This window comes from Ambystoma mexicanum, chromosome 7p (genome assembly GCF_040938575.1).
Source record: "Ambystoma mexicanum isolate Mex_15411 chromosome 7p, UKY_AmexF1_1, whole genome shotgun sequence".
Taxonomy (NCBI): domain Eukaryota; kingdom Metazoa; phylum Chordata; class Amphibia; order Caudata; family Ambystomatidae; genus Ambystoma; species Ambystoma mexicanum.
In genome coordinates this window covers 874,109,801-874,137,044 of record NC_090939.1, presented here as the reverse complement: position 1 = coordinate 874,137,044, position 27,244 = coordinate 874,109,801, and the positions used below count along the sequence as shown (strand labels likewise).

At 44.7% G+C, this 27,244-nt stretch overlaps 1 protein-coding gene across 4 annotated transcripts in view; it reads right to left on the bottom strand.

Annotated features, from left to right (window-relative positions):
- BCLAF3 (BCLAF1 and THRAP3 family member 3) overlaps positions 1 to 24,713 on the bottom strand; it is an 856,420-nt gene extending 831,707 nt beyond the window's left edge. For 2 of the 4 annotated variants that reach the window (XM_069637097.1, XM_069637096.1), the window contains exon 1: positions 24,528 to 24,683. The gene's annotated coding sequence lies outside the window, so the exon portion shown is untranslated. Of the gene's footprint in view, positions 1 to 24,527 lie in introns of all 4 variants that reach the window. The other 2 variants (XM_069637104.1, XM_069637103.1) reach the window with 2 other exon arrangements.
- Positions 24,714 to 27,244: the final 2,531 nt, after the last annotated feature.

Sequence of the window (27,244 nt, the reverse complement as noted above, 5' to 3'; positions counted from 1 at the left end):
AATTTGCTAGACAAGAGGCATGGCCAAACACGTTGGGAGATAAGGGCAATGAAAATGGCATTGGCCGAAATTGTTGGTATGCCTAATAGGATAGAGGGTGTAATGTTTACTTGAGGCTATTGCCACTTTGGCAACAGATCGAGAAAAAAAAATGTTGATGCCTGAAAAATCTACTCAAACTTGTGGGATATTTCCACAAATGAAAAATCTAATGACTTATGCAGATACAGTATCTAGAAGTAAACCAGTTGGGGAAATGTTGGAAGAAACGCAACAGAAAAGGCTACCACATGCAGACTTACGCCATACAAAATAAATTGGGCGGTGAGAAGTTGGGGAGGAGGCTCGGGAGGGAATGCTATAGTGGCACTTAATTCTGGAAAAATTGAAGACCTCACGGAGGCCATAAACAGTCTGACGAAGGCAATGAAGTTTCAACAATCTCAGTACGGACTTTCCATTACATGAGGATACAGCATCATTAAATAGCTCATCAGCTTTGACTGATCTAATAGACCTGGAGACAGAAATATATGGGATTAGCATTCGGAATAATATTGATGAGGAGGGGGGGGGGGGGAGACCTATCCATATGAAACTCCTGTGGTAGTACACACGCAAAGAAAAGCGCTCGGCCATGAGAGCCGAGAAACGCAGAGCAAATCTTTTTTTTTTTTTTAAATGACAATCAGATAAGGTTGGTGAAAAAGCAGAAAAATCAATCCAGTGATGAGGTGTTGAAAGATCTTCAACAATTAGATGAAGAATCCAAATCTTTTCTAGAGATGAGGCAAAGAGGAAAATGCTACGCTGACCTCGAAGCCTTTAAATTTATTTCAAGTAAAACAAAAATAAAAATGCAAAAACATGGAGCCTAAGGAGATTAACCCTGGAATTGCAACCATAATTAAGAACGAAATTGCTAAAGGAGAGGAGACCGCTCGTTTGGTTGGCTGTCCGGATACTGTTGCTGGTGTTGAATTGTATGTAGAGAATACAGAGGTCAACCCGGTTGTAAACACCCTGTCAGAAGAAATGAAGCTTAAGTGCATAGAGGGTAAAAGAGGGGTTGAAAGCAAAGACATACCAGTTATTTCTTAAAACCCCTCATAATCATCCACTACCACCCTCTAAATCATCACCAAAGCTTTCAGTAAAAAACGTGGACTCTGTCCGTAAATCCACAACTCAGACAAATGAAACTCAACATATCCAAGTGATATCAACGAAACCACCAGAAGTAGTACTGGAGTTTAAAAGAAACACCCTTGAAAGTCAGACTCAAATTAACCGTATTAATGCGGATACAGGAAGTGCAAATCTATTAGAAGTCACTGAAAAAGAGCAGAAAATTGGTCCAAACACATTTTTAGAAGTATTTAACCTTTTAACTGCCATGGGTCCCTACCAACCCCCCCCCCCCCAGTGCCAAGGCCTTTTTTGGCCGATTTTGGTATTTCGCCATTCAATGCCTTCTAACGTTTTCTGTTTCATTAACCCCTTAAGTGCCATGGACAAGGCATCTCGTCCTTGGCAACAGGGAGGTAATCCCAAGGATGAGATACCTCGCCCTTGGCACATAAGGGGTTAATGAACAAATAAGCAATAACAATACATTGCCTGTAGCAACTGGTGATGAAGAGTCAAGAGCTAAAAATTGGACCTCAGTTAATTAAGAATAATTCAAAAGAGCATGATGACGATAATCCTGTTACTGATCATTCTATTCTGGTATCTCTTATTAAGCGCACTATTGAGCAAACCTTACCACAGTATCCAATCCCTAAGAAACTGGATAGAGACTTAGAAACTGCAAACTTTCTTGCCAAGCCTACTAGTACTGCAATTCAAGTTTCCCCATGTTCCAGGAACGATGGAGTCTCAGTAATTGATGAAATCTCTGGAGCTAGAAAAACAAAGGGATAATGCTTCACAAGAAGATCAATTAGTACATATCATTCCTGCTGATCTACCGGTGAATCCAATATGTAAACCAGTAACAGAAGATCCAAATAGAATTCAGTGGCGTAAGCCAATATTCCCTCATAGAAAGATGCTTGGACTATCTTTCTTATTTGATTATGGGGGCCCACCATCCTTACATAGAAGTTGTCCTCTCATTATTTAAATGATGATACCGAAACAGACTCCCGACTTCTGCAGATTTAAAATTAGTGGATTTTATAAACCCAGAACGCTATGATTTTGTACGTATTGTCTTACTCTCTCGAACTGTTCATGACGTGGTTATTAAAGAAACAATTGAGTTAAACAGGCTGAGTTATGATGTTAAAGATTTAAAACATAATCAGGGAATTCCATGTTCGAAAACAAAAGCATGCCGGAGCAAAAGTGAGGCATTGTATAATCAGAATCCTGGGAGACAAGCTTACGTTCAACCCGAGACTGGAAGAGAGTATTTGAGTGAAATCCCCCATGCATTATCACTGGAATCCCCCAAAACGAGATGACGTACAATCTTGGACGTGGTTGGCCTTATCCCTAAGGGAATCAATTGGCCAACTCAAAAATGTAAAGCTTGATCTTGCGTACCAATAAAAAAATACTGTTGGTTTCTTCGAATTCTAGGGGTTTCTCTCACCTATCTTCCTCAAAAGAGATGTGTGGCAAATTAATAAACATATGTATGCAAGAATCATGGATGACCCATAAATATCATAAATGGCTATCATTCAAGGTTCCAACTTGCAAATAAAATCTTCTAGGGGCTGCCCATCTGGCGGCTTCGTTACTTAAGTTCAGGTGATGGTTTACAAATTCTGGAGTAAGTCTCTTTAATTGGGGTCTTGACAGTGTTGGTGGAACATCAGAGCAAGTAAAAACATATATCCTGGTTGTAAACATTTACTGGAACCCGGCGTATAACCTACCATCTACAATTAAGAAGATTCATTCTCTCTTCTCGGATAGGACTATCAAATATAAAGGTCTTCATTTCTAGTTGCCGGCGTTTTAAACGTCCAAACTCCTATAGTAGATAATTTGAATAGCAACCTGGAATCTGATCTTGGTATGCGGTCTATTCTTAAGGCAAAGGATAAATATCTGATTGAAGTAGGACCGTTGGGTTCCAACAGGAAAAGCCTTCAGGGTCATAGATGGCATACTTTCATTTTGAATTGGGGCCTTTCACACGTAAACACCATTTTAAAGAGACAATGATCCTTATACATGGTCAAAAGGGACAAAAACAAAAAAACAAAAAACACGAGTACTAGATCATATTTTTATGTCAGAAAAATTCTTTGAAGCATGTAAATTCTAAGACATTTTAGGGACCACAGATTTTTGGAAATCGTAATAAACATCAGGATTGATGCAACATCGGTGCGCAATGTTAAAAGCAGATAACAAGGCTATGTTGTGCACACTGAAAGATGGTTCGGAAAGTCAATTTTGGAAATGGGTACATTTTATTGAATCACACCAAATGGGGACCCAAGCAAACTGTGTGCCCGAAGAAGTATGGGTGGGTCATTTTGGGAACATATACGCAGCTAAACATGTGCCCTCTCACATAATATTGGAATTAAATGCACAAGTGTGGAAATGTCACGTCACAGAAGTGGAAAAAGTGACCCAAATTCTGAAATCTAATCCACCCAGAGCTTCAGGTCCAAATGGCTTAGCCAATGTTATTTTAAGGGAAACTCCGATGTGGGCCAATTTATGTATTCGAATTTGTGGAGCGTGCAACAGCCCGGGGGCATTGTGGCGCTTGTTACAGACAGAATGCTTAGTGACAGGCAAGGTGAACAGTAGCAATATATGTTGTTCTCTGACATTATTGCTACCAAACAAATACCCAGTTCTTGGAAAACATACATCATTCCAATTTATAAAAAGGGTGAGAAGCGATGACAAAAATTACCGCCCTATAGCGATTATGGACGCAGACCACGATTTTCGTAGGGCTGGTATTAAAGCTTGTGGATGAATGGTCAGAGAAACATTCCATATTTTCGTATAAGCAATTTGAATTCAGGAAGCAAATGGGAACTGAATTGGGAGGATTGCCGTTTTCGTTACTACAAGAGAACTCCCGGAGAAAATAAAATACGCTTCCCCATTTATGTTGCTCCTATAGATCTGTCACAAGCGTTCGACCAAGTCGATAGAGTTCCATTATGGTCAAAGCTGTGAGCATTAGGATTGCCTTGGCATATTTTATCGATCGTAATTCACTTACACGAGGGATCCCTGATCCAGGTTCGCTTGAACGGGGAAGGTAAACTCTCAATCCCAATTAAAACAATGAATGGCCTGCGCCAAGGTTGTATTTTTGGCCCTACCCTATTTAATCTCTTTGTATCTGATGCATGGAAACCACTGGATCTTGCATCATTTATTTCTCCTCAAATTGAGGGATTGAAAGTAAATTGGTGTGCATATGCTGACAATTTCTTCCAATTAGGTCTGCACTGTATGATACATGCTTTAAAAAAACACATTGACACCAATGGTCCGAGTATAAATGAAAAGAAATCCATGATTCTAATACTGGGAACTAAGAAAAAAGCACCAGCATTCAATTGGTACCCAGATAATAATTTAGAATGGAAATTAGAAACCCAAGTACTTCGGTTACCCTGTATTTACAAATGTGCCTATTTGAATGTATTGGAAGATTGTACAGTTTCATGGATTACACAAATAAAGAGTCAATAGACCGCACTGCAGATATTCTATGCAGCCGCTGCTCTGTTTTTACAATTTAAAAGTTATCCCCAAACTTAATTATGGTCTTGAATTTTTTCCAATAGGTACACAATATGGTTTCAGTAGGATGGAAGTAAAAATCTGAAGTAGTCTATTATATTATCTTCCAAAAAGTATTCCGCTTTCAGCTCTTAGGTATGAGCTGGGTCTCCAGTTCATGCCAAGTAGCGCTGAATGGAAAAAAACAAAATAGCATTTTTCAGAAAGCCGATTCTTGCATCAGGTAACAATTTTGATCCCAGTAGCGCATATAAGTTAGATCTGAAAATAAAATCCCCATTTATTATTATTATCTATGTATGAATGTTGCTGAGAATCACTTGACAGAACTGGTGTCGATATGGAACTCCTAACCTCAAATCCTATGAAAGTGAAATGCCCATTGTTATACTCAGACTGGGGTGTGGGTGGGGGCGAAGTAAGGATCTCCTTGACGAATGGGCATTTTTGACGTATGGGCATTTGGTTTCAAATTGGAAAATGTTGGGTTCATTTCCCGACAGAAAATGGAGGAATATTGTTAAGCGATTCCGCTTTAATGTGTTGCTAACAGGGGAAATCTTGGAGATCAGAAACCGTACTGAGTGGGCATTTGCCTGGTCGCTTCTGTAAGAGCACAACTGTAAAAGAAACAAGTAGGCACCTATTGATTGTGAATCCCTCTCTATAAATCGTTTAGAACATTTTGGTAGATGCCTGTGTAATATGGAGAGAGTGTCTCCAGAAGTAATTTGGTGGAACATGCTGCATGGAAGATCTGCATCTTTGAAATTGGCAATTGTTATCGAGATGAAATGGTTATTTTACCTATATCTGTAATTTGTAATTAAACTGACATACTATATGTAAACCTGTATTCTTGAAATTGGACAATATGTGATTCTCATTGAAATGTCTTTGGATTGAGGAGTATTGAATAATTTAAAATAGGCGAGATATGTACGTTTTTCAAATTTTATGTATAAAATTTGTAAATTCTCATTTGTGTAAAGGTTTTCTTTGAAAAGCCAAAAACAAATTTAAAAAAAGATTAGCCAGCAAAATACACAAACAGTTGTATGTATAGGTAGGCCCTAAACCATGTAAAGGATGACAATGACAGAATAACAGAGGTTAGCCTTAACCAGATGCACGCAGATGTACACACATCAGCAAAGACTAAAAGAAATGAAGAAAATAAACACTTAAACTAGTTATAGGAGTGTGCAGTAGATATATAAAAAAAACACTGTTAAAAAGGGACGTTATGGTTAAGTTGCACTACTACAAACCTATGCCTTTACTGAAAAAACCATGTTCTGCTTCAGCTGCCCGAACAACTTCGGTGCAAAAACATTTGTTTCGGGAACATTACAGCTACTTTGCACTAACAACCACCTATCCATACTATGCTTGCAAGTAACTAGTGCATGTAAAGGCAAGTAAGCAAACAGCAGAATGTTCAGAGCGCAAACAATGTCAGTAGCGGTTAGAAAAGTACTGTAGCTGCATGTGTCGCACTGAATAACTTTCTTCCTGCTCCACGTAACGAAGCTGCGTTTTGCGTTCTTTGTAAACATTTGTGTGTTCCAGAAATTGTGCATCTCTGGGGATGCTACTGCTAATGGCGTAGCATGAAGTGTTTGTACTGCATGTGACAACTGAAATGGAAGCACAAGGAACCAGTTGGCAGTCTACCGCCTTTCCAACAATGCAGTAGGGTGATTTCATGTACAGCATTTTACTCCTCTGCTGCGGCCAACAGGGGCACTCCTGTAGGGCAGCGGAGTTCTTAAACATCCTTGCAGACCATATCCCACGCTACAGACCCTTACCCGGCAAAGGGCATTGTATTGTGCATGTACTGCAACGTGCTACTCTACAGAGGGAAGGTACTTGGAAGTGGGTGAGAAGGGTCCGTCCGGGAGCAGGACACAATGACTGGCACCTACGCAGGTGAGGGCCACCCAATAATTCCGTCTCTTGGCACAACCCCTATGGTAGCCATGCAGGTGGTGCCCCTTCCTGATGGGCCTTTCCTGCCGTTCCTTCTGTTGCATGTGTTACAAGATCAAAATGGAAATGAACTGGAAAAGGAAACAAGGGAAATAAAGAAAGCACCTTTCAGAGATGAACAATGGAATTGCCAATGAACCGATGCAGGGCGGGAGGCATGGCACTGTGCAAAACACTGTAGTTGAATCGGTTGGAAAGGGGTTTGCTGTAGAAAGCGGTTTCTTTACATGTTGAAGAGTGTTTTGAAGCATTTGTGCGCAACACTTACTACAAAAATTCTTCCACTACTTTCAAGAAGGGCACCAAGGCAATTTGGATGGGGTGTGAAATTGGGATGGCAGGCATAAAATGATGAACGTGATAGTTGGGGAAAACTGTTCGTGCTGTGAAAAGTCATAGTCCTATGTGTGAAGTACGCATTGGCACATGTCGAAAAGCACAAATTCTGTTGCATTCTCCATTTGCTGACCAAATGAAAATAACGCAGCCACTTCAGTGTCGGCACAGTGTTTTCCATTCACTTTCAATCAATGTATTTCGAAATCCCCCAAAAACCTGCAAGCTGTGGTCCTGAAACAGCCATGACCGCACCCTCTGCATTTCTGTCGACAAATACACTGTACCACAGTCTGTGCATACACACTACACCCAGAAACCTTATTGATAACTCCCATAGACTCTACAGGCCCATTTCTATGGCAGTCATCTGCAAAAGGTGTGTATCTAACATGCGCCCCCCCTGCAACTATTGTGATATTTGCTGACTTTTCTTGATGTGCGCGCAAGTGGGGAATAACTTTCAACCAGGGTAGGGGACGTCGTTAGTTGTGGCGGCTCTGAAAAGCCTTTTTTTTTTAAAAAAAAAAGGTGCTTCCATAGAAACACCTTTTTGCATTTTTTCTAAGTATTTTTGTGTTTTGTACGTCAGCTCACATTCTTACAATAGGGTCATCACTGCAGCCTGTAGATTGTGAAACAAAATGTCATTGCCACTGGTCGACAGACATGCCATTTGCGTTGAAAAGGTTTATATATCGAGTACCAATGTTCTCATTCGCACAGGAGAACATCCCAGCAGCACTCAAGAAGTCACATGCTTCTGTTGATGAGACCGCTTCCGACCTCTGGCTGGTGACAGGAATCATTGGAATACATCCACACTATTCCCGGAGGTATACATGAGAAAAGCACCTTGGCAGTGGGGAAAAATGTGCTGCACTGCTTTCAGCATCTTCAGTTGACGGTCCACAATGCTCCAAAGTGCACAACCACAACATGTACAGTTGTGGAAGTGGCCACGTGTTGACATTCTGCAAGCACTCCGCCAAAACAGCACGCTTCGACACTTCACCACAAAGCCTCCACTTGCTCCAAACTGAAATTGCCACAAAAGCCTCCTTGGAGGGCATACACAAACAGATCTTCCACAAAGGCATCACCCACAACGAAAACTGTGTCTTGTCATATTTGCCAGCTGCACTACACAGAGCAATGAAAAAAATGATTGCTGCCCTTTCCTGTGACGCACACCCTGACCACCTGATTGGACAATGCCCACAGTCCCATTTCCATTGGCCAGCATGGTGAGAAGCGCAGAATGTGGCACGTACGGTTTCCCCAAGTACCCCGCCCCAGTAAAGCAGGACTACTTTTTTCCCTGTGCACTATTTATTGTCCATCACCACCTCATTGGGGACTGTTATATAGTCACACACGCATCCAACAATTGCATTCAAGATGTTAGCCTTACACAGTCACTTCTGTACAACGCTTCATATGTACTGTTGCACATTAAGCCTCCAAGTGGCAGGTCATTGTGAAGGGCGTCCAGTAGAGTGTTCAGTAAAATGATGCAAAATAAGCGCAACAACATTCATCCACGTGAGCACCCATCAACACAAACTGGAGGTATGAATATTATTTCTGTGTAATGTGTACAACTCTGTGATAAGTACCTGTGCGCCTGGTATGTGCCACTGAGCATCCATTACGTTCATAAAAATGTTACTGTTTTTTCTCCCATCCACTGCCATGAAGGGACACATCAATTGCATATGCGCTTCTTTCCTTCCAACAATAGTACACATTTTTTTCACCACTAACCCATGTCTTACAGAAATTGTAAAAATGTGGCTCCAAAACGAGCACTAAATGTATAGTAGCAACATAAAGCAAGGTCTGAAAACCTCACCGTCTCCACAGCTGTGGTTCTCAGTAGGCTGCACTATTGCAACAACCTCGGTCGAAATTTGCCTCCTTCCACTCTACACCCTCTGCAACTCATCCAAGAGAGGACTGTGCAGCTTGTCCTTGGCCACAAGCCCAGGGATGGTATCTCTCCGGGACAGAAATGTCTAACTGGCCCCTAGTACCTGTGAGCAACAAGGTGAAAACCCTCTTCATAATGCACAAGGCCTTCAATACCTGCAACTGTCACTTCGTAAATATGTGCATGCTCAAACTCTTCCCTCATCCGCCTCCAATTCCCTTAGGGTCACTCGCTTCTGCAAGCAACCACTTGGTTGTAGATCTTTTTCTTTGCTTGGGTCCTTCCTCTGCAATCGCCTCCCTGAAACTTGAGAACCATTGCTGTTCCTGAAGCAACTGAAAATCTCTTTGCCTCTGCTTTTTCTCTTCCTCTCCACTGAAACTACTTCTGCAATGGTTACCTAGCCACCCTCTGATGTCGGGCCAGGCCCACCCCCGCCACCGGACAGTTGCACCCCTGCACTGCCTTTCTGGCAAACCCCTCACTTGGGGATTGTTTGCTGTATCCCTAACAGTTCCACCATCTACAGAGGTCTGCACTTATCCTTGCACTTGCCACCATCGGGCGCCGTATTTTCACTTGTCATTTTTTTCTTCTTCCATGTACTGCACTTTCGCTTACCCCGCCCATGCACTTGGGTGATCAGAGTGCCAACTGGTCCAGTAGGTTTGTTGCCTGTCTCCCCTCTGTTGCTCCTCCCTTGACTCGTAGCACAGCTAGTGTATAGGCGCACTGTAAATGGCATATCATAGAATTTGCCATCATATCATACCCACATTGCATTCATAACAGGATTCCTGCCCCTTAACACTTCCACCATAGGCTTCTGCACTTCTTTGTACAAAAGGTACCTTCCGTCACACGTTTTGCTTACACCCCCACAACCCTTATTGAGCAATGCCTTAGTCTCCACGATCCCATTTCCATGGCTCCCATCATGCAAATAGCTGGATGTGGCAGGTGCGATTGTGAAACTACTGCAGAATCCAGATTTTCTGTGCTGGGCGGGGGGGGGGGTTGGTGTTTAGTACAGTGTCTGAAAAGATGCATTTGTTTTCTTTTTTGGTATGTATGTGCTTGCATACAAAAAAAAAATGTGCATCTCTTTCACTGTGTCAGTTTGCTTCCCCGCCTGACATTTTTACCGACTGAAGGTGAACGCTTCTCTTACATTTCTACAGGATTCTCTGCAACACTTTGTGCATAGTGGCCAACAAACCAGCATTGCCAATGGAGGTCAACAATTTGCCATTTCCTTGAAACCACTGCAAATCTCGCTCATTCATGCGGTCATAGACGGTGCAGAACATCCCAGCATTGCACATGAAGTCACACGCTTCAGTTTATGAAACACCTCCCAACCTATGGCTGTGGACAAATTATCAGCTTCTGCTACCCCCGGCATCATCAAATGTGGAGTACCACAAGGCTACTGCATTGCGCCCACCCTCTTCACTAAGCCCCTATTCAGCATTCTCGACTCTGTGCATCTCATACACCAACTACGCGGCTGACACACCGGTGCTTATTCCACTCACTGGCAACTACAAAGAGGACTTGATCACCCTCACCACCATATATTCCACAATCCAGTCATGGATGGCGGATAATTGGCTATGCCTCAATAGTGAGAAAACGGAAATCGTCCCAATTGGCTCACCAACTACACTGAGCAATCTAGATCAGCAGTACATGTCCTTTACTATCGACAACATCCCCATCAAGGTTTCCAATAATGTTAAGACACTTGGTGTTTACCTTGACTCGGACTTGACCATGCAAGACAGGTTAACGCTGTTGCCTCCTCATCTGCCTACTATTCCAAAGTTCTCAATGCAGCCAGGCCTTTCTTATCCCGTCAGAACTGCCTTACCATAGCTAGGGCAATAATTGGATCAAGGTTGAACTACTGCAATGCCCTCCTCGTAGGGACCTTGTGTAAGAACCTTGCTAAACTCCAACTGGTGCAAATCAACGTCCTTAGAGCGGCCACATCAAGGAAGGCCACGTCTCTACAGTACGGAGACAGGCGCACTGGCTCCCAGTCAAAGAGTGAATCATCTTTAAAACTCTCTCCGTTACACATAAATGCCTTCATGATCTGGCACCACCCGACCTCTCCCAAATAATCAGTAAGCACACCTCAACAAGGCCTCTCAGAAAAAGTTATGCCAACACCATCATCACTCCCAAGTCACTCAGAATCCGCGCTGGGGGTGTCTAGCTTTCCCACTTTGGCGCCACTCATTGGGACGCTCTCCCCTCTCACCCAAGGATGATTGGGTCCCACCAAGCTTTCCGTAAAGTCATCAAAACCAAGCTTTTTGTATAACTGTCATGTCCCACTGCCTTGTGATCTCCGATGTACTACTGATTGCGTGCCCACCTGACTGTTTCAGTTCACCTACCTTTAATGTACCAGTCACTGGCTTTCTATGCTCCTGCATCTAAGAGACCTTTTTTGGTCAGCTGTACTCAATCACATTTTCATGTAAGATTTCTTGTAACAGCGCCTCGATGCCCCTGGGCTGTAAGTGCACTATACAAATAAATAAAATTGGCATGGTCCCATGCTCCTCTTGGTGGTATGGCTGAGAAAATCAACTTGGCAGTGGGAAAAATCTGCATCACTGCTGTCGTCAACTTCTTGAGATGACGGAGCAAACGTGAGCATGACATGTACCCCAAATGTAGGCCTCCATAATGCACGACTACATAAACAGTACCGACAGAGGCCACACATGTACAAAGGAGAACCATGGCACCAGAACCCCACTCAGACTGTGCTCCAAAAACCTACACTCCTTCCAACTGAAAGTTAGCAGCAAAGCCTCTTTCCACGGCATACCTGTGCAGATCTTGCACAAAGGTATCACACACGATGAGCACTATGCGTCTCTCCAGCTCCACCAACCTCACTGCATCGACTTTTGGGGAATGATATCACTGTCCCTTCCTGTCAACCACACCCTCGACACCAGATTGGTTAAATCGCACAGTTCAATTCCATGCCCACCATCCTTAAAAGGGCAGGATGTGGCATGTGCGCATTTCCACCTATTGCGAGTGCCGCGCCCCAGTAAAGCAGGGACACTCCTTTTTCCCTTTCCACTCAAGCCATGCCTGCAAGGCGCTAGGCCCTAACTACAGAACACACCATAGTGCACGCTATGGTTAAATGCTGATGTCATGTGCACTGCACACCCCATCTGCAATTGAGCCTGCCAGTTTCACCCTGGGCACATATTTGCACATGGCTGCATAAAGTTGCATTGGTGTGCTGAACGAGGAAGCCGTGTACATTAGCCATAGTTTACACGTTTGCTGCTGAGCAAGTCCTTTCATGCTGCAATATCTTAAAGCACTCCCTAAATCAAGGGGCTTATAAGGGACACCATTTGAAATGCACATGGTAGCATCTGGTTCCCTATTGTGCAACAGGGGCAATGATGTACACCATATGCTAGTTTACGCATAGCATCTCACTTCCGCTTGTCTACCAAGTCCACAATGTCCTCCACAACTATTGTGTAAAAGTCACCAACTTCAAATGCACGCAGAGTGAGAACTGCATGGCTGCATTATGTTGTGGTGGCTGTGGTGAAGGCCTAGGCTGTTGGGTGCAGGTGTGGTGAACGGTATGTAGGAGGGAGTATAAATTGGCTGTATTTTACACGTATTTCAGCACGTCCTTTCATGCTGCAATATCTTTACAGCACTTCCTAAAGCAAGGGTCTTATAAGGGCCTAACCATCGCAAACAGCGACATGTGGCTCCCTATTGTGGAACAGGGGCAATCATGTGCACCGTATGCTAATGTACACATAGCACCTCACTTCTGCTGCTCTACCAAGTCTATAATGTCCTCCACAAGCATTGCGTAAAAGTCACGAAACTGACATGCATGCAGAATGACAAGTGCATGACTGCATTAGATTGTGGTGGCTGTGATGAAGGCCTAGGCTGTTGGGTGCAGGCCCATGCACCTAACAGTCTAGGCCTTGCCCACACACACCACAACATAAGGCCATGCAGGCAAACTATGCATGTGCCACAATTCAGAAAAGCAACATAGGCACCAGCACTTCTACCCAACCTCTGCAACCTAAAGCAGGAATTCAAGCACACATGTTCCACTTACCTTAATGCACAAACATACCACAGTGTTTGGCACAACTACCCATTTCTATTCAGAAACCATTGTAATAATGGCAACCAAAACACTTCACAACATTGGTCCTGCTCTCCACACTCCATGTGCATACAAGCAATACTGCATAGTGCACTGCACCACTTACTAATCTGCGCAATGCACACTACGCAAGCACATAAGACCCAGTTGCGCAATAACCTCTTCCATATGTACTCTATTCCATTAGTGCACCCAGTGGACACATTGCACGACTAGTCACTGCAGCATCTCCACCCATAAACCGACAACTACAGGATGTTCTAACAATCACCACACCCATGCAACCAACAATGTGTGCAATGCAGCCAAACCACACACACAGCGCGACAATGTTGCACCGACTTTCAACCAGTGGGCATAGTTTTCTGTGCAAGGGCAACAGCCATGCATTAAAGGGGCTATGGACTTGCCACACACAGCACACCATAGTACACCCAATCTGTAAATGTTCATGTCTTGTGGAATGCACTCCCTTCTGCAAATGTGCCTGCCACCACTCACAGAAAGACATTGCTGCTGCAGCTGGCATGCCATAACTAAGGCTGCCTGCAATGACCACACAAGACTGTTGCCTGTCGATGTATCCGCGCAGCATGCACGAATAACGCTGGCACACCACTGTCGTCTTCTAATGAGACAACATATGAAGCACTTCTCACTCCCGCACCCTTTCCATCCCTTCTTCCCACCACCAGATGCCATACACTGTTTTTCAGGCCCTTTCACCGCAGCATTGTCATCTGATGCAACATGCCGGCATCATGGAACACTTGACACACATCCCGTCATCACACACTGCGTTGTAATCAAAATTGTGACCGCGTGGCAAACAGGGAACTGGGACACCGGAGGGGAGCCAGATATGACTACGTTTAGTGTGCACGCTGCTAAGTACACGAGGACAAGCCATGCACACAATGGTTTACAGCCTTGCCACACACACCACTATCCTCCAATACACCATGGCGGCGTGTCCCAAAACCTTTGACGCACAGCACGCTTCCCCTCCAGCCAACCACCGGCCGCGTCCAATGTTCGCCGACATCACGGCGTACTGCAGGCTAATGAGACTTCAGCCCGCGGAGCGAACAGAGAAATGGGTCCGCGGCGCAGACCCAGATATCACAAATTTTTTGGGCCATACATTTCAGTTATTTGCAACAAAATTACTGGTCGGATTTCCAAACACACAAAAGCACACTTTCTGACCCAAGCCCCCGCTCCAGCCGCAAATTTGGTGAAAGTCCATCCAGCCATTTGGTCTGTAGCCGTGCGCAAGGTTTTTCTCCCCATTCAGTCTATGGAGAAAAAAAATAAAAGATTTTGGGACCCCCCTATAACTTTGCCCTCCTTGCACAAAACATCACCCAATGTGGTGAAAAAAATTCAGAGCCGGCAGAGCTGGGCAAAGTTTGACAATTCCTTCATGGAAAGCGAAGTTATAAGACGCCGAAAAAGTGGTCTTCATATGGGTTTAGCAACATATACATACATACACACACACACACACGTACGTCAGAGGTACATAGGTCATTTAGACCATGGCAGGCCTCAAAACATCATGTACAGTTTTAAAAAGCAAAAGGCATTCAGCCTTGAACACAGTGTAAAGTCGTGCAGAGATTGGATAGGACTTAAATAAATGTTTCTACCAGAAACTGACTCTGAGGCAAAGGTGTAAAATGCTGTGCAGGGATTGGCTACGAATAAGAAAACTTCAACCCGGTCCAACACATTCAGCAAGTGAAACATAACTAATAACGTTCCAGCTTATGTTCTAAAAACAAACAAACACACACACACACACACACACACACACACACGGTTACAGCTCTGGTGGGAACAAGACTATGTACAAAAACAAGTACAGGACAATCGACCTCCTGTAGGAAAACATCCACCTAGAAGTGAAGACCCATACAGTGGATAACATAAGCCCTCAGCTCACAGAGAACTCAGCATGCAGGATTAAGAGACACGCAAAGGCCCCACCTCATAACAAAAGCTGCAATAATTGTTGGGCATCGATTATGACATCAATTAATTATAGAAATGTTTTTATCAAAGAGACCACACATTTATACACAGTCAGAAAACACATTATCCAGACAGGTGCACGGTCTCAGAGAAAGAGGCAAGGAGCACATCACATGAGGTCATACACACAAACAATGTGAAAGGAAAGAGGAGTTTCATGTTCCCAATAAGAATTAGTAATATTATACTGCCGGTTGAGCAGCTCTAAGGGGGAGAACGGCAAGATGGTACCAACGCTCAGTTCTCATGAGAACACGGTGCGAAGAATACCATTGTTGCCACACTGTTCACACCTTACAATTTAATTGGTCAACAGTGAATGGAGCGGCCTGCCCCAGTAAGGCCAAAAGGAGCTCCACCAATCAAATGTTAAAGAGTATATGAAATATTTAACACAGTGAATGTCCAATCACCATCATGAGAAACCAAGAGTATCAACATGAAGACATCATCATAAGGGAGCTAACAGAATGGTCTTGAGGATTAGGATAGGCATTGTAAAGATTCCCATATAGAGCAATTTCGGTTGACCAAACAGCAAACAGTATTTTCAAAGTATTCTGAAACCATGTTTTGTGATGTCACTACACTACTATAAAAACACCCATTTTTTGTATTGTTCGACAAATGACTTTTTGATTGTTCCCAATCGCAGTTGCATGTAATAAACATTTGTTTTTCTTGCTCCAGTGCATTTGGACTAGTTGTGTCATGCATGGCAGTCAAAGCACATCTGGAACTGTCACACAATCTTCTGGACCTGTTAGACAATCTTCGCAAAGATTTGGTTATACCCATAGAACCGCAAAGTCTATCTATTCTAGATGAGGCCGTTTGATACCTTGCCCGGAAAACGACGTTTGCATTTTTCACGTCGTTAGTTTTATGTGATTAGAGATTGTCACACGTTTTCCACCTTACGTTCATAAGCAGCGTTTGGACGTCACTCGCTGCTTCGGATTGAAAAAAAAACAGTGTCCTGTAGCTGAAACTTTGATCTGCGTCCTCGCATCTCTTCAGCAACTTCTTTTGCTTTCTTTCCGCATGTAATTCCCATACACGAACGGCAGTAGCCGCTTCCAAGAAGAAACGGGTGGTTTTCCTTGTCTGCGTGTAATTTTTCACACGCTAACTCTGTAGCCGCGTCTAAGAAGACCAACGTGCGGCTTTCCATGCAGACGCAAACTCTTGCAGTCCCGGCTGCGTGTAACATTGCTGCATTTAAAATCCACATGCAGTTTCCTGAACGTTTGGTTGCGTGTCAAAGACCAACGTGCGGCTTTCCTGGCAGCGTGTACTATTGCCATGTGAAAACCACACACGTTTCTTGAACTCTTGCAGTCACATGAAAGAAGATTAACGTGCAGATTTTCTGGCTGCAGGTATACTTGCCACGTGTAAAACCACACGCGGTTTCTTGAACTATTGCAGATGCATAGAAGATTCCTGTGCGGTGTTCCTGGCTGCATGTATTATTGACACGCAAGTTGGTTGTGCCATGCCCTAAATTGAATCCCGTCGCCTATGATGAAAAGGGTGGGTTTCTCAGCTATCCTTTGACTCTTTTTTGGGCTACATGGGAAAGGAAGTGCTGCCGACAACTGTTAATTAAGAAGGTGATTGTGCATGGTACTTTGGAAGCTATCCTGTGGTGCACCAACCCGGTATCTAGCGTGATCCTCGTTCGGGATAAGTTTCCTTTACTAACCTTCCCTCCTTTTTGTTGTTTCTGAGACACCAAAAGAGGCAAAGGAGGAGTTGATGGCGATCCCTTACCCCCACAACCGCCCATTCCACTGAACCTCCCCCTCACAATTTCTCCCCCGCTACATTTATTCATTCGGAGTAACCCGTCTACGCCTCACCCCCCCAAAACCATATCCGCAGTATACAGTGACAATAATTCAGCAATTACAGTGCATAGCAACCCCTTGCTTCCCTTCCCCTCAACTGCCAATTTCCCTCCCTTATGGGGGGTTTGAAAATCTGCAGAGGAACACAACTCATTGAACAATTCAATCCGGTCTACCACCACCCCTTCCTCCTGCTCAGGGTCACTGTTTTTCTGCAAAATCTCCAATACTGCCATCCCCATCTAAGCACATTTGCCGTCCATTGTTCTACCGCAGGCCCCCGGGCCCTCTTCCAGGCATTGGCTATCCGCCGTTTTGGAAAGTTTCAACAAAACCTGGGCAAGTCGATTTTGCTATCCATCTTGTCCCCTAGCCCCCCTGACATCATGCTCCATAATCACACCTTCGGGTCGCATTCAAAACTGGTGCCCTATAACACATTGATCCTTGATATAACTGCTCCACAATAGCGTGTAATAACCACACAGTCCCAGATCATATGCCAGTGTTCCGCCGGTTCTGTCCTACAGGACGGGCAATCCTGGCTAAGGGCGTCATTCATAGCATGGAGTTTGGTCAGGGGCACAAATTATACAGTCTATTGAACAGAATAAGATGAAACTGGCCATTTTTTGAAATCTTACGAACCGGTTCCTAAATTTGTGTCCACTCCTTCTGAAATAGCTGGCAGACCCCTTTCTTTTCTCACTTTTCACCGCTAGCTCTTCCATGGGTACCTCTGCTAGCACTTCCAGGGGTACCTCGCTCCTCACTGCCTGGTAAATGCTGGAGATTTTGGCCCCACCCTCCACCCTGATCAGTCAGCACCTCCATCAGCGGACTCACGCCCAGTTCTTCAGGTATCTCCTTCCATATTGCAGCTAACCATTCAGTCACCGCCCCATATGTTAAAAAATATCCCTTTGAAATCCCATATTGCGTGCTCCATTCAACAAACGTCATCAGTTTTCCATCCTCTAACAGATCCCCTACCATCCACCAGCCTTTCTCCAGCAAACGTCCAATACCTACCCTTCCAATGATCTGCCATAAGTTGGTCTGCACTCCATAGCGGACCCGCACTATATAAACCCACAACATGAAACTTCTAAAGATACTTCCGCCATACCATCTGAAACACCATTGTCTCCTCTTTAACCCCCCACCACTCCGTCATGCCCCACAACAATTCCATCACTCGTCTAGCCACTGGAAGGTCCCCCACCAATCCCCTCAATAATTCCCCTCTAGAGTCCCCCCCACCTGCAACTGTGGGGCCATAAAATATGCCCCATAGTTAGGTAAATTAGGACTGACTGCCGGCACCGCAGGTTCGCCAGCGACACCCTCCTCCTCCCTGCATTCCTCAACAGTTGCCCTATTTTCTCATCCGGCATCTCAAAGAACACACTCTTGATCACATATGGAATATTAGTGAAATAGGGTAGCCTCGGTAGTATCACCATTTCGCAGAGCGCTACGCTCCCCATTAGTGACAAAAGCAGTTTCTTCCAAAACTGGATAGAGCCCCATATCCCAGAGAACGCCCTTCCAATGTTGTACACAAATGTGTCCTCCATATCATGTAAGATTAGAATTCCCAGATACTGGAATGACTCCCACTCCCAACGTATCCCCCAATCTGGGAGATCAGCTAAATCCATGTTTCTACACCTTGCCAATGGAAATAAACAACTTTTTTGATCCGGAATCCTGACAGCCTCTGGAAATTCCCCAGCACAGCAAGCAACATAGGCATATTATCCAGGGGTCCCCCACATACAGACCATCTTCATATAACTAAACTATATGTTGTATCCCTCCCGCTAAAACCCCTGCTTCACCCATCTCTCGTCTCATGAACTGCGCCAGCAGTTCTAATGCCATGGATAACAACTGGCGAGACCGGGCATCCATAACGCGTCCATGCTGTGACCCCCAATCATTAGTCTTCACCGCTGGTACCGGCTTATTTAATAGCCGGACTCAGCCAGCTGCAGATATTAGTCCCAAATCCATAGGCCCCCAACACTCTAAACAACCAGTCCCATTCCAGAGAATCAAACGCCTTCATTGCGTCAAAGAAGGCCAGTGCCATTTCCCCCTCCAGGTGCTTAACCTGGTCCATCACATAATGCAAGCGACAAATATTCATCGCAGCATTATGAAATCCAATAAATCTGCACTGATTCGGATGTACTAATATCAGAGTCACGCCAGACAGCCCAGTAGCTAGGATATTCCCCAAATGTTTTGCATCCACATTTAGTAACGAGATAGGACGTGCAGTCAAGTGGATCTTTCCCCTCCTTCAATAACACTGTTATGAGTGCCTCCCTCAAAGCCGGCAGGACCCCGTCTCAAATGCCTCGTCATAAAGCCTGTTAAGCCTGGGATCACCAGGTCTGCATATTAGCTGTAAAATCGAAAGGAAAGCAGTCACTTGCCGGAGATCTACCCTTTCTCAGACTGCAACGCCCTCCCGTATGTCGCCTCCTCAATTGGTCCCTCCATCCCTTCCCCAAGATCCACCACCAGGGCGGGCAACTGAACTAATTCCAGCAGTGTGTGTGCCTCCTCCAGAGAGTATGGCCCCTCACTTGTGTATAATTTCTGGTAGAATACCCATAAAGCGTCATTAACCCCTCCTGGGTACAAGTCAGCTCTCCCGCCTCCCTACGTATCAGCCAGGCCAATAGCTTCAATGCCGTATCCCCTTCCCCATGGATCCATACATCCAGTCGGCTGATCTTAAAGATTGACAGGGGAGTCATAACCTTACGACGAGCAGCTAGCTCCTGGACTAGCTCCTCCCCCACCTTACTCCCCCCTGCAAGGTCCTTTTATAAATCAGCCACCTGCCTTTTGGTCCTGGTCAACATTTCTTGTAGTTCCCTCCTATTTCCTGTAACCTTGGAAATATATAGTCCCCCAATTGTTGCCTTAAACGCCTCCCATAGAGGCCCTGCTGTCTCCACCGACCATCCAGTTAAAAAAATAATAATAAATAACCACTCCTTTCCTCTCGTAACACCCCCTTGAGCCCTACATCCTTTAAGGAAGCAACCTGCAAATGCCAGCCACCTCTGGGTCCTCCGCCGCAACCCCTATAGCTGCATCACCAAGGGGGAATGCTCCAACAGGGTGCATCCCAAGTACTCTGTGCCATTAAAAGAGTGGTGCCATTAAAAGAGTGGTGAAGTCCTCCATTCCCACAAAAATATGATCAAGGCAGGAATGAGAGCCATGCACCCCGGAAAAGTAAAAACGTTCGCCAATACACCTCAAGCTATAACCCCACCAGGTCCATTCCTTCCACCACCTTTCTCAATGCCACCGCTGCCTGTTTCTGCAAGCCCAACGTCCCAGTACTGTCCACGTCCAACATGCAATTAAACACCCCCCTTATATAAACAAGTCCTCCCTATATCCGCCCACTAGATCCATCACTGCTGGAAAATATTTCTCATGGTCGATATTCAGCGTGAACGAGTTCACTAGACGTAGCCCTCTCCTCCACGGTCCATCCGAGCACCACCGCCCTCCCAGCTTCCTCCGTCAGGACCTTCTCTACCTTAAACGGAACTTCTAGAGGCCACCCAAATCAACACCCCCGTGGCAGATGACGAGTATGACATTCCCACTATTGTCACCCCCCACTGTCTCTGAAGCACTTCCATATCTTTCCGAACCATGAGGGTTTCCTGAAGTAATGCCACTTGAATCCCGTGCCTTTTAAAAAGGAACCCACCCACACGCTGATGTTTGACCCGTGTTCCCAGCCCCCGGACATCCCAATCTTCAGGCCGTCTTTCCCCATTTAAAACCTACCATTTACGCATTCTTCCCCAATCGTGGCCACTTGCCCCGCCTGCATCGCTCGAGTCACCCACACTTCACCATATTTCTGGTCTCCTCTGTGGCTATCCACTCCCTCCCCCCCCACATCCACGCTACCCACCCCTTCTCCAAACAAGCTCCCTCCTATCCCCTTACTCTCTACCCCCAGTCATTCTCTCCATCTCCACACCTTTCTCCCATGGGTGAACCGCCAGTAGTACATGGGTGTTTCCCCCTTAACCTCTGCTCGGCCCGTCACAAGAATGTCTTGCTTCCACAACCAAAAACCTTCAATTGTAATCCCAAATTGAGTGCAACCCAGCGCCACCGCCCCTCCAACCAGAGACTGTCTCCCAGTAGCAATGCTCCTTGCGCTTCTCCACCCTGCAAGCTTGGGCACCACAATGCTGAGTCCAACCAATTCCACACCACCAGCAGTGACGCAAAAAAAAAATATATATATATATATATATATATATATATATATATATATATATATATATATATAATGAAATAAAGGATTTGACTTCTGCTATGACCTTTAAATTGGCTAGGAAAAACATCATGTACTTATAGTTATGTTCTTGAAGGCACCATCTCACTGCATCATCCGCCGTCATACCTCCAAAGTGAAGTCTGGGAAGATGCATAACTGTACATCCCACCTCGCAGTAGCCAACCTTTTCAGACTCTTGCAAGAGAGTGTCCCTGTCCCAAATTTTCAAAATCTTGGCCACTACCACTCTCGGCAGTCACCCAGGCAACAGGGGCCTGCCTGGCACCCTTTTCGACCGTAAAAAGTTTTGCGAGCCCGTTCACACTTAGTGTCCAAAATAAGGTGTTCCACAAAGTGCTCCACACTCGGCCCTTCCTCCCTCTCTGGGACCCCTACAAGTCGGATGTTACAGCGCAGAGATTGACCTTCTGCATCCTCTGCTCTTGTTTCCAATGTCCTTGTAGCTCCCACCAGGCCACCTATCTGGTTCTTGAGACATTCCAGGTCGTGCTCCACATTGCTTACTCTCCACTTCGGTGACCATTTCGCACACTTTTCGTAAATCCACTCTTACAGGGGATACATCCACCCCATCTTCCTTAATGATCCCTTCAAGGGAAGCCTTTGTTGCTTGAATGGCCTCCATGAGGGTTTCGAGCGCATAACACTGCAACACCACCCTGTTCTTGCAGCTACCAGGCCAACACCCCGACACCACCCTATTCTTGCCGCTACCAAGCCATTCACCGCCATCTCGGCACCATGTCAGGAGGCAGCGCCGCCCTTGACCATCTCCCCGGGCCGTTTGCCCAGTCAGCTGCCTCCATAGTCGGTCCACCAGTCCAAGCACCGCAGTTGAGGCTCTAGCTGCTCATCACTGCCCTGCAATCCGGGCCGGACAAAGCTCTGTAAACCAGAAAGAGCCTGGCTTAATCCCAGCACCTGCAATCTGCTGCAGGGGCCATCTTAAAAGCACAGCCTCTTTCCCACACACCAAAGTCAGCTCTCGCCGCCATGGGCCTCAAACTTGCGTGCCTTCACATCACCAGTCCTCCAGATTACCCACTGGATTCTCGGGGTCAGGGCTCCAGAGGAAACCACACCTGGGTGCAAACGGTGCAGTATTTCAACAGGATCTTGACGGGCGGCCGGGAGCCCGAGCTACATGCTTATGCTCCGGCTGCCAGTCCAGTATCTGTATAAGATTTTTCTTGATATTTTTAAGATGTTAAATTGGCAAAAGTTCATTTGAACTGTATACCTAAATAAATAAGCAATGTGTCAAAACACCCTGAATATGCAATTTGTCAAAGAGCACAAGTACTATTCACCGAAATTAAAACAACCCAATAACCATCCCTTGTATACAATACCAAAGGGCGTTTTGTATTGTTCACCTGATACAATTACTTTGTTTACAGTATAAGAAATCAAGCTTACATTACATGGTAGTTTAATTTAACCAATAGCACGTTTTGTGTACATCAAACCTTATTTATCATTTGATTTTGTTGGTTTAATCTAGGGAAGTCGTTGGTGTCCCTTTACTGTCACAGTTTAGGGTTTTAAAAAAATGGTACAACTGTAGCAGTGCCTATTGTAAGGAACATTTTGGTGATTGTTTTTTCTCTTCCATGTACAAAAGTAAAAATACATAATTGATGAAGATGTGCCAAGCGGTTTTAAATTCCCATTTTACTTTTTTCAGCCTCTGAAATTTAGAGATGAAACATCCGGAAGCAGACCACATTTCATTGTGAGCCATAAATGACATGCAACAGCGAAAAATCGTCTCACATACAAGGAAAACGCATCCTGAATTAAAACCTTGCATATCGCTGAAAACACAACACCACTGTCCAAAATGTCCTACCATATCAAGATGCAATGGCTCAATGAAAGGCACACTGGGCATCAAACAAATAAGCGATGGGTAAAAGCTTCATGCAGCACAAAAATAAACCCTCAAGTAACATAGTCAAAAGGGGCTCCTAATAGCAACATGTGACAATATATAATATATCAGTGACCGTATCGAGGAATAATCTCCCCTTGTCGAGTAACTGGGGCATTTGAAAGGACAGGCCTACCAGGAGAACGGGAAATGCAACGTAATGTTTATAATAGAGCTCGGAAGCATAAACTCAATGCTAAATTATCACTTTTAAAACATGTGCACACTCATCCTGCTTTATACTTGGTCGCTTGCTTTCAGGGAGAAAAGAGAAGAGTTCTTGATACATAAAATAAATGGCCACTTCAGCTAGAATAAAAACAGAATAGCAGCAAAAAGGTTTCACGACTACGGCAGTTGATTTAAAATCAGTGTTCTGGTTAACAAATTACCAATCACATGCAACTGACATCTCTCTTGTGTCAAAATCCAGCAGTGTATACAAATAATCAAACTACCATAACAGTTCATGAAATTCTACTATGTGCTGGCTCCGGCAGCAAGTATTGCGAATTTACAAAATCAACTGAAATTATTAGTGGGGCAATGATGTAATTTTCACATTACAGTAGTTAATTAGGACTGTCACAAAGAGGCTATGATAAAAAAAAAAAAAGTGGATGTATATCGACATTGCAGGCTGCCACGAATTATGTGTTTTAAGAGAAAGAGCACCGCACTAAAGGACACACCGTTCAGCTTCCATCTGTGGTATGAACTGGGGCTTTATCATATAGGCTTTTAAAGCGAACAGACGTTCTTCTTTCAAACCGTTCGGGAAGTTTACATATCTTTATTACGATTTGTAATTAAACTTCTATCGCGTTCTTTACCCCTCCAACACACTTCATGGGAGATTGCTGGGTCGCCAAGGCCAAAGCTACAAAATAGAAGGGGAGGACCCATTGGCCGCCTCCAACTTCCTCCAAACCTAGCGGCCGCTAAATACATATTTATTTTTGGTACCATCATTAGGATGAACGTGCAGGAGAGAAGGATTAGCTAGGACATATTTTGTCTATGAAACAGGCCTGGAAATCGAGGTCCGAAAGGGTCCCCACAGTGGACTCGCAAACCACCCCTTCTACGCCGAGAGTCCCTCCCGCCCGTCGGTTTATTGGACACAGCGCCCCACACAAAAGCATACTTACACAGACCAACGACGGCTTAGTTTGCTGCGGCTGCCGTTGCTCTGGAGACCGAGCAGAGGCCAAAGTCGTTCTGCTTTTCGACTCTATGACGACGAGCTCACGGTAGATTTACCAGCGGCGCCTGCTAGAGTCCGTGGAATTAGAAAAAAAACAGAGGAAGGACTCCTGCGTGCAAATTATGCGGCTGCTAGAAACCCTTCCCCTGGCTCCCGTCCATCTTTAAACAGCTATGCCATGTCTAGGGAAATGTAATAACTGCAGAGCATGCCAGATTAAGGCTCCGCTGTAAAATAAAAAAGAAAACATATGTTTCTCTTTTGATGATGCTTTGTTATTTTTAATAGTAGAAATATATTAATTTTAAATTCTGTATTTATGTTTGGATTGTTGTATCGAAAATTAAAAGCAGATTTATTTATTGAAACACAATCATTCTTATTTACCCATCCGTATGCAAATGAAAACGGTAGCAGGTTTGCTTAGGTAAACGTGTGTGGAAATCACTAGTCAAAGATGGCCGCTTCGACAAGCACCTTGGTGGGCGTTTAGCACGTGCTGTACAGCGTACCATACATCAGTGCCAATCCCGACCTCGGATGTGAAATTTGATCCTTCGTAACATCCCCACCCCCTGCTCCAGTAGAGGCACCCTTATACGGTCAAACCCGTCACATGGACATCTGTGAGCTCTGCCTAATTTACACCTTCGTTTAACTTATTCTGTTAATATTTTAACACAGTTAATTGCCATTGCACAGATTTTTTTTGTTGTCAACTGTATTCAGGGAAATCGTTACAGTTTAATTGTCACGCTGAATATATTCTGGGGTACGGTCTCTTAAATTAGCAATAATTGCAACATTTTGTACTTAACTCACCCACTTTCCTTTTCTTTTGTACTCGTGTGAGTGAAGACGTTTGTAACGCGCACGTTTATTTATGAGTGAAATCCTGCAAAGGCCTTGAATGGAGTTAGAGGGCCTTAGTTTTTGCAGCTTCAGAAATTTTGCTCATGAGTCAGTCCCCGATATTTCTCGGGACAGCCGAGTGTAGTGATGCGTGCCATTTCTCCACCTCCCGCGCTGCGTCATAGCATATCCCTACACAAGTGACTGACAACACGGGGCAAGAAGGGAGCGTGTAGTAGCCGCATGCATCCAGCCCTCCTGCGCCTGCATATGGCTTTATACATTTACATATATATGTTACACAACATGAGTCGGTTATTTCAGCTAGTAACAAAATAATCCACCGCTGAACGAGCACAGAAGATTCCTCCTTATTGTCAACATGGTAATTTCAACAAAATTATAGCGCTCAACCTTTTGTGTCACAAAGGCGGGTGAAAACACCCGATTTGGTTTTTGGCGGGTGAGAGCCCATTGAAATGAATGGGCGTGCCGGAGTCTTGGCCGGTGAGTCTGCTGTTTACAGGGCCGGCGTCGCTACAAGCCAAGCGGGTGAGATGAGTCCATGCACAGTTTCCCCATAGCAACTCCAAGGCATGAAGACAGAAACAAACAAAGGAGACAACAAGCAAGGAGTCCTTCCGCCACCACTATTCCTTCAAACCTCAGGCGAGCCACCCATTCACCCCAGAAAGGAAATCAGTGCTGCTAAGAAACATTTCATGGAGTGAGGGTAACGACTTTTCGCAATAGCTGATATAGCAAAAAAAACAGAGCGGACAGCTCACAAAGATGTCTTTGAGGAAGCGTTGGACAGGTTAGAAAATCCTACCAAAAATCTATACAAGACTACAATCTGCATTTAAGTCAATAGATGATTTTGTCACTGCGTTGAAAGAAGTGGCAAGCACGTGCGCTTCGGGAACATGGCAGACCAAATTATGAGAGGCCAACTGATTGCCAGCTGTCGCAATACGAAGTCCCAAGAGGCGCTGTGGATGAACAGGGACCCCACCCTTGAACAATCTATTACCATAGCGAAAACAGTGGAACACTTGCTTCGGTCCATCAAGAAAGTGAGCCAAGTTCAAGTTAAGGAGGAAGTGTGTGTCACGAGGCGTAAAACGGAAAGAGGGAACGTTCCCATGGATTGAAAGTCCTCGGACGACTCACATCCACCAGAACCCAAGAGAAGAGACTAAACCAGAGAATGTTTCAAATTTGGAATTCAGAATCATATCGGCAGCAATCGGTCCAGCGCAGCCATGCTAAAGGAATTCTACTACACTACAATGTAGGGCATTTTGCATCCATGTGCAACACCAGTATAAGTCGCACTGGGGCAGCAGTGCAAGACGCCTTGGTCGATAAGGAACCCAGCAAACATTTGGACCCACTGGTTTTCTGTGTTAACGTGTCCCAGACAAATCATCGAAAACCGTTTTGTGATATCAAGATAGACAATGTCCTCGCAGCAGTTTTACCTGACTGAGGATCTGATTACACAATCATTACACAAAATAAATATTTCAAACTATTTCCACGTTGCAAAGATAGTTTACATTGGCCAGGCAATGCACCGGAAGCTTACGCAAACACAACATCGAATTAATTGGATCTAGACACAGCATGATCCAATTCAAAGATCGATCAATGGTTTTAGGTTAGGATGACCAGAGGCTTCTGGAGATCAAATTCGATCCCTGTTCCTCAGAACACGTGTTCTCAGTACAGCAAATGACTGTAGCAGATTTACTAGATAATCACCGATATAGTTTCTGGTATGGGGACACGCAAATAGTATGTCCA